The 13,436-nt window shown below is 38.8% G+C and overlaps 1 protein-coding gene across 2 annotated transcripts in view; it reads left to right on the top strand.

Moving 5' to 3' along the window:
• Window positions 1-3,479: 3,479 nt before the first annotated feature.
• cacna2d2a (calcium channel, voltage-dependent, alpha 2/delta subunit 2a) overlaps window positions 3,480-13,436 on the top strand; it is a 337,274-nt gene continuing 327,317 nt past the window's right edge. Inside the window, exons 1-2 of one of the 2 annotated variants that reach the window (XM_053683490.1) lie at window positions 3,480-3,580; window positions 6,205-6,341. The gene's annotated coding sequence lies outside the window, so the exon portion shown is untranslated. Of the gene's footprint in view, window positions 3,581-5,557; window positions 5,906-6,204; window positions 6,342-13,436 lie in introns of those variants that run through there. The other variant, XM_053683489.1, reaches the window with a different exon arrangement.

Genomic DNA, 13,436 nt, shown 5'->3' with positions numbered 1-13,436 from the left:
TCCCTTTTGTGGCATAAATATTTTTCTCCCTGTTCCTATCTGGCAAATAAATTGCATAGCGGACATAGAAGTGTCAGTTATTGGCAAGAGTAGCTTCGATGCCCCATGGGGCTCTATGTTGAGTAGGAGTGACACATTGGTCACTTAGACGTGGGTGCCTGCTGATTGCACATGCCAGAGAAGCATGTGAAAATGTCTTTTTTTCTAATAAATTATCATTTGTCGGCATGAACGAGCGGGTGCTAAAAGTGGCCAATCAACCTTGAGTGAACTGGTTACTGAACTTCCTGGCTAATTTGAGTGTGAGGCAAGCTTCTGACCAGGGGCTTCGGTATTTGAAGAGTTTTTTTTTTCTCTCTCTCTCTCTCTCCACTGAACAGGCTGAGTGAGAATAGTCAGTGTCTGTAACTGCATGACTGATTCCCTACTCCTGAAATGAACATGCACATTTTAACAGTGGAGCAAGCATTTGTGTTTTGGGGAACATTTATGTCAGCAATTTTATTTATATTATTCATATCTATCTATATTGATTTATTTATTAGTGGAGCTTGTAAATCATCACTATTGTTCTCTTGCATACTTATTTTATTTTGTTGTTGTTCTTATTATTGTATGTCCTGCGCCTTATCATGTCACATGTTAAGTCAGCTTTATATGATTTGTGGCCTGACTTTGCTGTCACATCCGGAAAAAAAAAAGCACATTGTAAAGGAATTACTTGGTCAGAAGGTGAGAGCAATGGTCTTAGAATGTATAATATGTCACTCAATTTAGTGCCATTGCAACATGGGACAGCTGACAAACCCAGGAGGCATGGGATGAGGCAAAACTCACAGGACACCTGCAAATACGATAGTGGCAAAGGCAAAATGTAAATGAAACATACAAGATACACGATATTTTTTTATTCATTTTTGAAGTGAAAGTGTTTTTCTTACTATTAATGCACATTTCTGCACATGTTAATGCTCAGTTACTTTATTCTTGATTAGCTTAATAATAGAAGAAGAAAAAATAGTAATTGTGGTATGTATCATCTCAGAACCTAATTAACTCGTAAGGCTTTAAATGACTTCTGAAAACTCTTTGTGCAGGTCAAGAATCATCATAAGTTACAACAAATCCCGAGCTATCTCTTTAAACCATGGGATAACATTCAACAACCATGGGCTCGGACAAGCAGCTGACTGAGGATATAAAAAAGAAACTAATTGATACCTACAAAGAAGGGGAAGTCTATTAGAAAGATTTCAAAGTGCTGCCAGCTCACAATTTCCACTGTCTGAAATGTCATTAAGATCTATGGAAAACAACAACATCTGGAGGACCAAGAAAACTCTCAGAGAGATCTGTCTATATGCTTGCCGGAAAGGCAAAGGAACAGTAAAAATCAACAAAATATGATATTTGTCCAGGGGTGCCCAAACTTTGGCATACAACTGAACATAGGTTTTTTTTTCACATACTGTGGAAATGATAAATAAAATACTGCACTTTGAATTTTGTTTACTGTGGCTCCAACAAATCACTTAATAATAGATTATAAATTCTACAGATGGATCTAATCCGCGAATAATGATTATCGCTAATTTTTTTGTTTACTTAGTCTAAAATATATAATTTCTCAGAACCCCCCACCCCCACCACCATTATTAGTAGAATAGCTTGCAAGCTTGCTAGGCAGTCAGTGGTGTATTTCTTAAGACTAGCAATTTCTCACACATTGTAGTTAATAGATTTCAGACTATACAAAACAACCCCCGCTGGTTGAGTCTACTGTTGGGCAAAGGTAAACTTGTCTAGTCTGTGTATTTTCTGGAATTTTTGTAGTCTTGTGCACACTGGGAATTTTGTTATTGAAAATGATTGAGATATGCACTTAGATAATGAGATCTGTAGTTCAAAGCCCACCTTTACTCTGACACACACACACACACACACGACTTACTATACATGTGGTGTGACATTGTGATTGCGGCTAATTAATGCTATGCCTACACCTTTTAGTTCTTTAAAAAAAGAACTAATGCAAAAAGACCAAATGTCCCAACTAGGTCAAAACTGTCCGATATTCCAGTGCTTCTGGGGACATTTGGTTAGCACCAATAAATGGGGTCATTCCATCTCAAGTGGTCCAATCATTGTAAAGTTGATTGCTTGACTGTTTTTAATTTGACATTTTTTTTGAGTGATTTCCTCTGTTTATTGGCATTGCAAAACCACCAGCTTTTTTATTTTATTTCACTTGGTTTAACCACGGCGGCCATCTTTGTGTCATGGCTATGGCTCTAGCTATAGCTTTGGTTATACGGCTGGAAAACTTGAAACTTGAATCTCTAGAGCATATTACAAGGTTCATGGAACTATATAAACATTTTGCACATTCTTCTTCCTTAGACTTAGAACCTAAGTCCAAATGTAATGCTCAAGATTGCTCACAGATCCACTTTTAGGGTCAGTTTATAATGGAAAGGGTTCAGAACATTTCAGGTTTCAGACTTCTCTTATTTATTTAATTATTTGGGTTATTTGGGTGTGTGTGTGCAATTATGTGAAAATTTCCTTCACTTTTGGGTTGAATATCTCTGGTGGGGGGACCAGATACAAACCTGAAATAGTCACGGAAATAAGCTATAGTAGCATTCTGCTGTAAACATGCATGACAGTGGACCCCAAGGGCCAGGTTTGAAGAATCAGCCTGATTTATCATGCTGTTACAGGAGTACAGTTGGTATGTGTAAACAGATTTGATCTAAATATGGAATTACAGTTCAGTTGAGTGTTTTACAAGTGGACAGTGTCATAAACAGAGCTGTGGTGTTGTTTCTCCTGTGATAAAAGTAGTAAGTGGCTACAGCTTAGAAGTCACTTACTGCTTTTATTACAGGAGAAACAACACCACTGGACCACTTGAGATGGAATGACCCATAAAAACATGCTCTCTCTCGCTCACTCGCTCTATCTCACTCACACGCTCCTGCTCTCTCTCTCTCGCTCTCTCACACACACACACAGAGCAGAAGAGATTTTGGAACCTCACACTTTTCATGCACATATTTCTTCATCCTGTTATTTAAGTACTGGATTCTCTACACACGTATTTTCCTTGATTCCATGTTCAGAGATTTCGCTTTCACCTTATAAACCTATAGCCATGAAAATTCAGCTTAGCTAGAGAAATAAACTTATTTTCACACTCATACAAATGAAAAAACTGGAACACACATTTACAAGCAGGGATATTAAGAATCTCATATTTGTTTCAGCAGAAATGTCAGGGTGCGTTGTAACCTTTACCCAAGCGCATTATCTGCCTTGATAGTAGGAGGGGGACAAGGAACTGAAATGACATGATGGGATTTGAAAGGTCTCCATCGGTGACTGGCCCTGAGGCTATCTCCCCTTCACAGTTCAGTGACACCAATACTCTGCCACACACACACACACACACAAACAACTTACCTTCACATGAGCTTCACTGTTGATCTTCATCCCTGTGTCGAGCCTCGATGGGTGCTCTGCTGAATTATGGCTCTCTACTAACACAGTTGGATAAGAAGATCGACCTAGTACTGTGGTAGGTAGTGAAAAGACAGTGAGGTTTTAACATGGTTAAAGAAACACAGAATATCTTAAGACAATTAACATCCGAACTATGAAGTAGACTTATCTCAACTTAGATTATCACTTATCTTAGAAAGCTGTAATGTGTGCTACTGTCATGTAATGGAGGCACAAACAGAAGCAAATGCAGGTATGGCAGTTTAATAAAATAACAAGTCCAAAGGATCAGGCAGAGATCAATAAACATAGGCAGGCAGAGGTCAAGCGATCAGTCCAAACAGTCCAAACAAGGCAAGGCAGAGAGACGAGGAGGTAATACGAGAGCAAAATCAAAAACCAGAATAAACAAACACGGTAACAAGGCTTGGAAAAAATGCAACCGAGTGTATACTTTGCAACTAGATGAGAGAATGACGTGTTGTGTCTGAAACCGCTCACTCGTTCACTCATTCACTATTCCCTATGAGTGAGCGAATTTGGATGCTGATAATGTATCGGAGAGCACTCTGCCGTGGACATTATTGTTATTGTATAAAACAGTAAAGTTCATTTTCTCACTGTTCATTTGTCACGTTTATTGTATTAGTTGATAAAGAGTTTATTTACTATTAGGCTTGTTTATTATTTTTAATAAATATATTTATTATATTTAAAAAATTAAAAAGAGAATGACAACACGACTGTCTGACACATTTATTTTATTTACATATTCTTTAAAAAAAAAAAAGTAGAAAAGAGCTATTTTCGCCGGGGTTAATTGTCGAGGGGGTTTCCTGTCAGTGTCCTCGAGCTGACTCCTGAGGTAAACCTGGTGTAAAAATGTACTCCATCTAACTAGTTCTGGGATTTCAGGGCGGATTTCAGAAAGAATAACAACTTCAAGGTGTGCTTTGCAATCCACCAAATGATTATTTGATGTGTATAGTTGGTCATTTAAAAGTTAAGTTAAATTACAAACTAAGTGGCTGAAAATAAATACTGTGCCAATCAATCAATAATCTGTATCATTTCACTTCGAAATATCTCGATACGGATGTATTTCAATTAATAAAAAGTCACATTTACTTTGGTAAAAGTTGCCACATCCGATCTTCCAGTCCGCCATGTTTATTTTTCTGTCTCGCGTTGGATTATGGGAAATAGTGCGTTGGCGAGTGTACATCCGATGTACACTCGAAATCAGAGTGCACTGTGGGTATAAACGAGTGACCGCGTCCTATCTCCTATATAGTGCACTATATGGGGTGTCGGCCATTTTGTAGTGGTGTCTGACTTCTGAGTGAACAACTTCATTCCCTACATTCGTTCACTCATAGGAGGTTTACTGATGCTTATCTTTCTGACACATTCAGAATATCACACATTATTGCCATTAGAAAGTAGTCATGTATTACAGTAAACAAATAGGGATTCAATTCATCTTAAGATCAGACCTTTTTCACAAAACTCACATGAAAGCTCAAATAACATGTTCTGCTGCAGCTGATATTGATACTTTATATTCATACTTTTTTAGCCTCATTTTTAAAATGCTCATGGTTAAACAGGCTGCTTTTTTTCTTCTTCTCCTTTTTCCTGAGCCTCCTCTCGGATTGCGCAATCCCTCACAAACTGGATTGAGCTGCTCATTATTATTATTTTTTGCTCAACTTGAGCACGTGATCTCTCTGTAGGTCACCATTGTAATGTTTGTACACACTTTTATTATATGTCCTCACAATCCATAATCTAGGTCATGCATTTCACGTAAGTGTATAACTTATTAGTCTTGCTGATCTGACATAACGCTGCAGTGAAAAAGCAGGAGTGGAGGCAGCCAGTACCTCTGCCTCACTGAAGGGGGCGTGTGTGAGCACACGGCCTTGTTCTGCTATTCTTCTTCTTCACGTATTACAGTCAAATGGCATTGTGGGTAATATGTTAGCTAAAAACAGTCAAGTGCACCGCATCAGTCCGTTTATTTTTAATAAACTGCATAAATGGAAGATTATATATAAATATAAGCGAACACATTTCTCAAAACTGGCCTTTCAATCAAAACCGGAAGTGATAAATAATTTATTTATGATGCCGGAGCTAAAAGATTAGCTTCAAACGAAGGGACAGAAGATAACCCGCTCTTTCCACACCGAGTGTACACGTGAAAACACTGTCTGTGTGCTTGTGCAGCCGCCATTTCTGCTTTACCTGCCTTTTGTTCTCAACGAGTCACAATGTCTGGACTTCAACGGGATTTTATAACTTGGAAAAATACACCAAGAAGCCCGAGCAGACATGAAAGTTCAACTTCTCCCATTCCGAACAGCGGAGGCTAAACATTAGCGTCCACAATGCTAAGGTAAAGGAAAACCGAGAGATTATAAAACACCTCATTAATGCAATGTGCTTCCTAGCCAAACAGCAATTAGCATTTCATGCTAACGATGAGAGCACGAGCTCTTCTAATCGTGGAAACTATGTAGAACTATTACATGCTTTTTCTGAGAAAGATGATGGGTTAGCTAGACATTTGGAGGCATCCAGTGTGTTTTCTGGCTTATCAAACAGATTTCAGAACGATTTCATTGAAGCAATAAGTGATGTGGTTAGAAATTATATAAAAATACACGATTAACGCAGTCCTATTTTTTGCTGTAGGAGCAGACGACACAACGGATGTCACAAACAAAGCCCAAATCTCTCATTTTGCGTCTGTGGAGTGAAGTGAGGAGGCCCGTGACGTGAGGGAGAAGTTTTTGGGAGTTGGTGGTGTGAGTAATGACAGACGAGTAAAGGTAAGACCATGCATACACTGCTATCTATACAGTCCACGATAAAAAATAAAAGACCAGCCCCCTTTTTAAAAAATAAAATAAAAAAATATATAAAACAAGATAAGAAAACTATTTTAAATAATAAAACTACATTTGTCGTTTTGTTGTGGACTGTATATACTTTCATTTGTATTGAACGAGTATGAATTGTGATGGCAAATTAAGAACACACGGAGGGTGCAGAGCAAATGCTCTCTCTCTCTCTCTCTCTCTCTCTCTCTCTCTCTCTCTCTCTCTCTCTGCCACTATAAATTTAACCTTCATCTTTGGACAAATATGTACCTTACCTATGTGTGTGTAAAGAATGCTGATACGGGATATGAAACATAACTAGTAGTCAATGTGCAAGCAGCCAGTTGAATGGTGAATTTATGCTTCTCTGTCGAATTCATATGTTTGTAAATCTGACTTTGAAAGAGTCAGTGCCTCCCCAGTCACGAACCGAACCTCACCGCACGTCACTGGTACTAACCACTATATACCGGTAACACCTCACAAGACTTGCTGTTTTGGACATGCTCTGACCCAGTCGTCTAGCCATCACAGCCATTAAGATCCTTCCACTTGCCCGTTTTTCCCTGTTTCTATGGTCACAAAATCGTGAAACCCTGGCGGGAATGCCGATTGTGTACAAATGCAAAAATGCAACAGTGACCCCTTGTGCATGCAAGTTTCAACAATAGAGATCCGCCTGTGTGTTACTCAGTCTGTGGGCAAAAAAGGCTTCTCCTAGGTTGGCCTGCTCATCAGTTTGAGGGGGGAAAAAGCAGACAACCAAATTAGGATTAAAAATTTAATCAAACTAAAGACTAGGATTTCTGGGAGAGCGAAGACTAGGTTAACGTTGTTGGGTAATACAATAAATACACATAACATATTTAGCAAATCACAAAAGGAAAAACAGAGGGTTTAAATCAGTGATTGTCAGGGCAGCACACTCAAGCTAATTAATACTTGAGGGCAACTTAGAGTGAAGAAGAAGCCTTTATTTTGTCACATTTACATTACAGCACAGTGAAACGCTTCTCTTCACATATCTCAGCAAAGATATCACATATCTCTGTGAAGTTGGGGTCAGAGCACAGGGTCAGCCGTGATACAACGCCCCGGAGCAGAGAGCTTTAAGGCCCCCAACAGTGGCTTAAACCCCTCATCTTCTGATCAGTAACCCAGAGCCTTAACCAGTGAACCACACTGCCACTCCCCCTACTGGCACATTTTTTAGATTAAACCACATAGAGAACCGCAGAAATTCTGCCTGCGCTCAGGCTCACACCCTGTACCCTGGGACTGTGAGGAAGCAACGCTACCTGCTGAATGACCCTGCACAGTGGTAATAAATAATGCAGGACCACCATGGTAACAAATGTACAAGGGTAAAAAAAAAAAAAAAACACCATATAAAACATAGGGGCTTGGTGGTTAAGGCTCTGATCAGAAGGTTGCATGTTAAAGCCCCAGCACTGCTAAGCTGCCACTGTTGGACCCTTAAGTAAGGCCCATAACCCTCTCTGCTCCTGGGGTGTTGTATCATGGCTGACCCTGTGCTCTGATTCCCGACTTCCTAACAAGCTGGGATATGTGAAGAAATTAATTTCACTATACTGTAATGGGTATATGTGACCGATAAAGGCTTATTCTTCATAATACATGTATATCCACAAAAGTAAACACAGACAGTTTAAACAGACAATCATCATAAGGCGACCAGTAAAATTGGACTAATTAACTAGCAGGACACGGCTTCCTGTAGTTTACTGACACCATGTATTTAACTCTGTTATTTCACTGGGCTTCAAACCTAGGCAGCAGAACGTGATGTTGCACAGATTGGCACAGATATAGCTAATTGAATGAAAAGACATATCGGAGTCCTCTTTCATTATGATTACCTGCAGATCAAGTTATCCGATAATGCCTATAATCATCACTCCTGACTTGTTATCCCCTGCATTGTGAAATGGCATTCCTCTGGTTTGCCATCGTCTATCTCAGCCAGCACCTGCTGAGCGGTTTCTGTCTGTGCTCCCCTCTGCTCTTCCGTCCTCCTTCATCAATCACCTCTAGGAGCCAAACCATGTGCATATGGAGAGAAGCAATCTGGCAGTGCTATCTTTTATTGCCAGTTCATAATTGAGACAGTTTTTCTGAACAGTTGAAGTCTGTCGAGCGCAACTAATTGGATCTCTCTTACCCTCTTTTGTTTGCTCTCTTCTATTCCTCCAATCACTGCTCAACCTTTTGCGGTTTTATTTGAGTAAGGTTAGAAAATTAAAGAAAATTTAATGAAGCAAGTGAATGAAGCAGATAATGATTCATGTTTGACTGCAATATGTCACACGTGTACTAAGAATTTCATTCGGTTCGGCCATGCGAGAAATGTGTTTTTATTAAATCCTTTAACTGAATATGTGACAGGTTAATTATTTCATAGTAGTAGGTTTCTAAACACATATAATTGTAGTATGCTTATTTTGTATTACATTTATATTGAGTGATTATGGGTTGCTGCATACACTCACTGTCCACTTTAATGTTCTTGGCTGACGGGAGTGGAACCTCGTGCTGTTGTAACCCATCCACGTCAAGGTTTGATGTGTTGTGTGTTCTGAAATGCTTTTCTGCTCACCATAGTTGTAAAGCGTGATTTATGAGTTACTATATCCTTCCTGGCAGCTCAAAACAATCTGCCCATTTTCCTCTGACCTCTGTTCTTTGTTTCCATCCAGAGAACTCGCTCTGTTTTTTTTTTTTTTTTTTTTTTTTTTTGCACCATTCTGCATGAACTCTAAGTAAACAAACATTGCATAAACAAATACCGTTGTAAACAAATATCTCCCATGAGATCAACGGTTTCGGAAATACTCAAACCAGCCCATCTGGCACCAACAACCAAGCCGTGGTTAACGTCACAGAGAACACACTTTTCCCCATTCTGATGTTTGATGTGACCATTAACTGAAGCTCTTGAGCTTTATCCGCATGATTTTTTACGCATTGTGTTGCTGCAACATGATTGGCTGATTGTATAACTGCATTAATGAGCAGGTGTGCAGGTGTTCCTATTAAAGTGGACAGGGAGTATATATGTAATAATTATGGCTGCTCACGTTACAAATGAGCTTGTTTGTTAAAGGGATTAAAACATAAGCACGATTTATTCGAGCAGAATTAAAGCTCGATGCCCGAGAGCTGTATCTATGTAATGATCTTCACATCAACTTCTTTAATCAACATTTGAAGTTTAATTAAACTAGGCCGAAGAGTTAATGGATCTGTAGACAATTTTCCTTCGCTCTCTTTTTGCTTGAGAACCTGAGAGCCTAAACGTTGCCCATCACCTAAACCATAGTGCTTGAAATGCTTGCCAAACGGCCAAAGAAACTGCAGACGTTCGCTCACCACCACAGAAATAGACAACAGGTATAAATTGTTGCAACATTATTATAGCGATGATTAATTATTGATAAATATGGTAACTACTGTTACATAAGAAATGTACTGTTTTATTTGTTGGAGTGTTAAATGGGATCATTTTAATTTCTTCTCATAAGAGAAACGTGAGATTGCTATGTTTATAAGATCATCATGCTGTGTTTTTGTGAGCGAGTGAGTGAAAGCGAGCAAACCAATGTCATAAGCTCCACTCGCTTAAGGTCAATCCTTCACAATAGGAAGCTCACAGTCTGCTCAAGACCAATCTCCTTCTGTCTCGCCATCCCTTTTTTTGTATCTCTCACTGCTTTGTCTTCCTCCCTTTCATTATTTTTCTCAGCTTCAGTGCATTTTCTTCAGATCTTACCCATGTTTTGCCTCTCTCTCTCTCTCTCTCTCTCTCTCTCTCTCTCTCTCTCTCTCTCTATATATATATATATATATATATATATATATATATATATATATATATATATATATATATATATATATATATGCATGCTGTCAGGCAGTGTGTAAGTGCTCTGACTTGGAGCAGTCTGTGAGAGTCTGTATGATTGGCTAAACTCAGAAGGAGTGTTCAAAATCGATTAGTGTGCCATCACCCAACTGGGTTTTGTGTATAGCATGCTTTCCTTTCATACCTCCACACCCTGGCCGTGCAAATCTCTAACTCTTCTGCCCAGCATCTCCCATTATTATACCTCTCAGTTTGTTCTTTTCTTGGCTGTTTTTCTCATCTTACTCCTCTCAAGGATTTTCCTTTCTGCTATACGCTAACAGCCTGATTATTCCTCTGACTCTCTTCCCTTCCCTTCCCTTCCCCAGGTGCTTGTGCTATAAAAACAAAAGGTACATATGCCTGTCTGATAGAAGATACACGGGCGATTGTTTTCATAAAAGACGCTGAAATGGTTGAGCTCTCTTCCTGCTGTGATTAAAGATATAATAAACATGCCGCCTTTAGCTATGTTTCCCTACTCGGGCTAATTCTCCAGGTTTTATATTTCAGACATTGTCATGCAATAACACTCTCTCCTTACTTCTAGTCACCATCCTGACCAAAGACACTCATGTCCTTTTACATATAAGTAAAAGAAATGCATTAGAACAGTAATTCTGCTTTATCTGTATTGCTTAGCTTTCTCCATTCCCCTGATTCTTTTGTGTGTGTCTGTGTGTGTTCGATCTTGTTGAGGTCAGTGTGGACTGAAGAGAATTGCCATAGAAAGTGACAAGGAGAGGACGACCTTTTTGTTCTTTTCTATCAGTTTGCCAGGTTTTTTTTTCTCCTTATTATATATTATTGAAAGCCAGTGAACCATTCTCAAAGAAACAGAAAGATGAGCTCATATAGAGGGCAATCCCTCAGTATGCCAGACACTGTGTTCTCTCTCATTCAGAGGAAAAGAACACTATCACATGTACTTTTTGAAAATGTGACTCTGTGTCATGCATTTTAGGAAAGTCATAGCGTGTTAATGTGAGTGCTCCCCACCCAATTCACTGTGTCATTCTGTCTTGGCCTTTGTTCCTTTGACTTTGCCTCTCTCTCTGTCTCTCCCTATCTCCCTCACTGTCTCTCACTCTCTCCGTTTCATTCTGTCTCCCCCTCCTGTAATCATCTGTTCATCATAATTATTAGAAGGCTTTCTGGCTATCTCTAAATGTCCTGATGCATTTTCTGGCCGCATATCAAAGAGCTACTAAATAATACTTTCATATATAGAGAGTGCACCTAGGCACCATTTAATGTGGCCCTCCCATCTACACACATTTCACTGTGTTCTGGCCTCACCAGTTATCATGCCCTGGCCATCCACACTGCCAAATAACCAGTCAAAGTAAGGCTGTAAATACATTGAGACAGAGAACATAGACTATCGAGATTCCTTAAGGGGCTTTGGGATGGCGAGTGAACGGAGGTGGGTTTATTTCCTGGACGGTCGCATCTTGTTTCTAATTTCTGTAAGAGCAGACCCCTGGTTAATGCCAAGGAGCATTAGCAAGGCTATTGGCTGCCAGTGCTTACTGCAATGCACTAATACATGGTAAATTAGATGGGGCTTCATAAATCCATGCACTCTTATTAAAAGCACAGATTGAGCAAATGTCTCCCCTAAGGCTTTGCACGTTGTTGCTAGCTATGTATCTAAAAAAAACTAGCATTAAACAATATTGTTAACAGTTACATATATAGTAGTGTGTGTATATATATATATATTACTCAGTGATGGGGCGGTGTGATGAATTACCACCATCTCATACCAATTTCCCACCTATTACAATTTTTATTAATTAAAGAATGACGGTATACTTTTTACCTGTTTAAAAATAACGTTTAATGTCGTGTCACATGCTTGAAATGAGCTAGTTCCTGTTATCACGTGTAACAGTTTTCCTCCTTTTCAAATCACTCTTTGAAGACAAAAATAAATGCATTATGTCATGTTATAATGAATGTAAAAACCTCACTGTAGTAATGATGAAAACATTCGTCTTTGTTAAATAACACTTAAAAAAAAAAAAAATTGTTCATTGTTTAGGCTTAAAACATGTAAGTATCTGCTGTGTTAGTGACTGTGAGTCCACTGGTGTCGCTATTGTATGCATTAATCTCATCCCTAGCTGTCAATGCAGCCAGCATTCATGTCCTTTTTATCAGATTGCAAATTTAATGCATTTGGAAAGGCACTCTAATGAAATTGGTACATTGTGGAATAGCTAAGTCACTTGTGTGGATACACAGCCAAATATGAAAGATCTAGCAGGACTACTCTAATTTGGCTGGTAGCATGCACCTTAAAAAAGAAACCCACATTATTGGTCGTTTTAGAATAAAATGACTACCTGCTTAAGAATTACAGACACGCACAAACACAGACACACACACACACACACACACACACACACACACATCCAGTGCTATCAGGTGCAGGTTCAGTATATAGGTTTTCAGAATAGCAAAATGAAGTCCTGCATGCTAATCACTGATTTAGGAGTTTTCTTTGCTGCTGTTTAATAGATTTATTTAGAAACACTAAATTGGAAAGATTGTATACGATATTTTACTCCAAGGTCTTACCAAGATGTCTAATTTGTCTGGGTTTCTGCTGGCTTTGACAAATGTGAGGTTTACAGAGGCAAGAAAATAAATGCCAAATTGACATCCTACTTGGAGGTAACAAAAAGGTTTTTATATGTGTGCAGTCTTAGCATAGAATTACCTTAGGATTGATTGGTAATCAAGTTGAACAGAAACGCTGGGAATTTGATGTATATATTCATAGCTATAATATTGCTTCATATGTAGTACTGAAATTCAATACATTCAACATTTTAATAACTGTTAGTGCCTTAAAATAACCTCCTTGTCTCGAACACTGGACATTTTCTGGGTTTTATTAATCCACCAGCGTAGAATAAGGTATTTCTAGGCTGCTGTACTGTGCGGCTGGTAAATACCGATCTGTGAGGTTTTGCATCAGCAGCAATAAGCAGAAATGTTTTAAGCACATTAAACAGCTTATTCAGTGGGCAACACATGTAGGACTATTTATGTGTGGTCATTAAAAACAGTGACTTTAATTCTCAAGCTTTTTTCCAAACAGACCATAAATG

This window comes from Ictalurus punctatus, chromosome 11 (assembly GCF_001660625.3).
Source record: "Ictalurus punctatus breed USDA103 chromosome 11, Coco_2.0, whole genome shotgun sequence".
Taxonomy (NCBI): Eukaryota; Metazoa; Chordata; class Actinopteri; order Siluriformes; family Ictaluridae; genus Ictalurus; species Ictalurus punctatus.
Note: the sequence above shows the minus strand (reverse complement) of the source record. Positions and strands in the feature narration are given on the sequence as shown.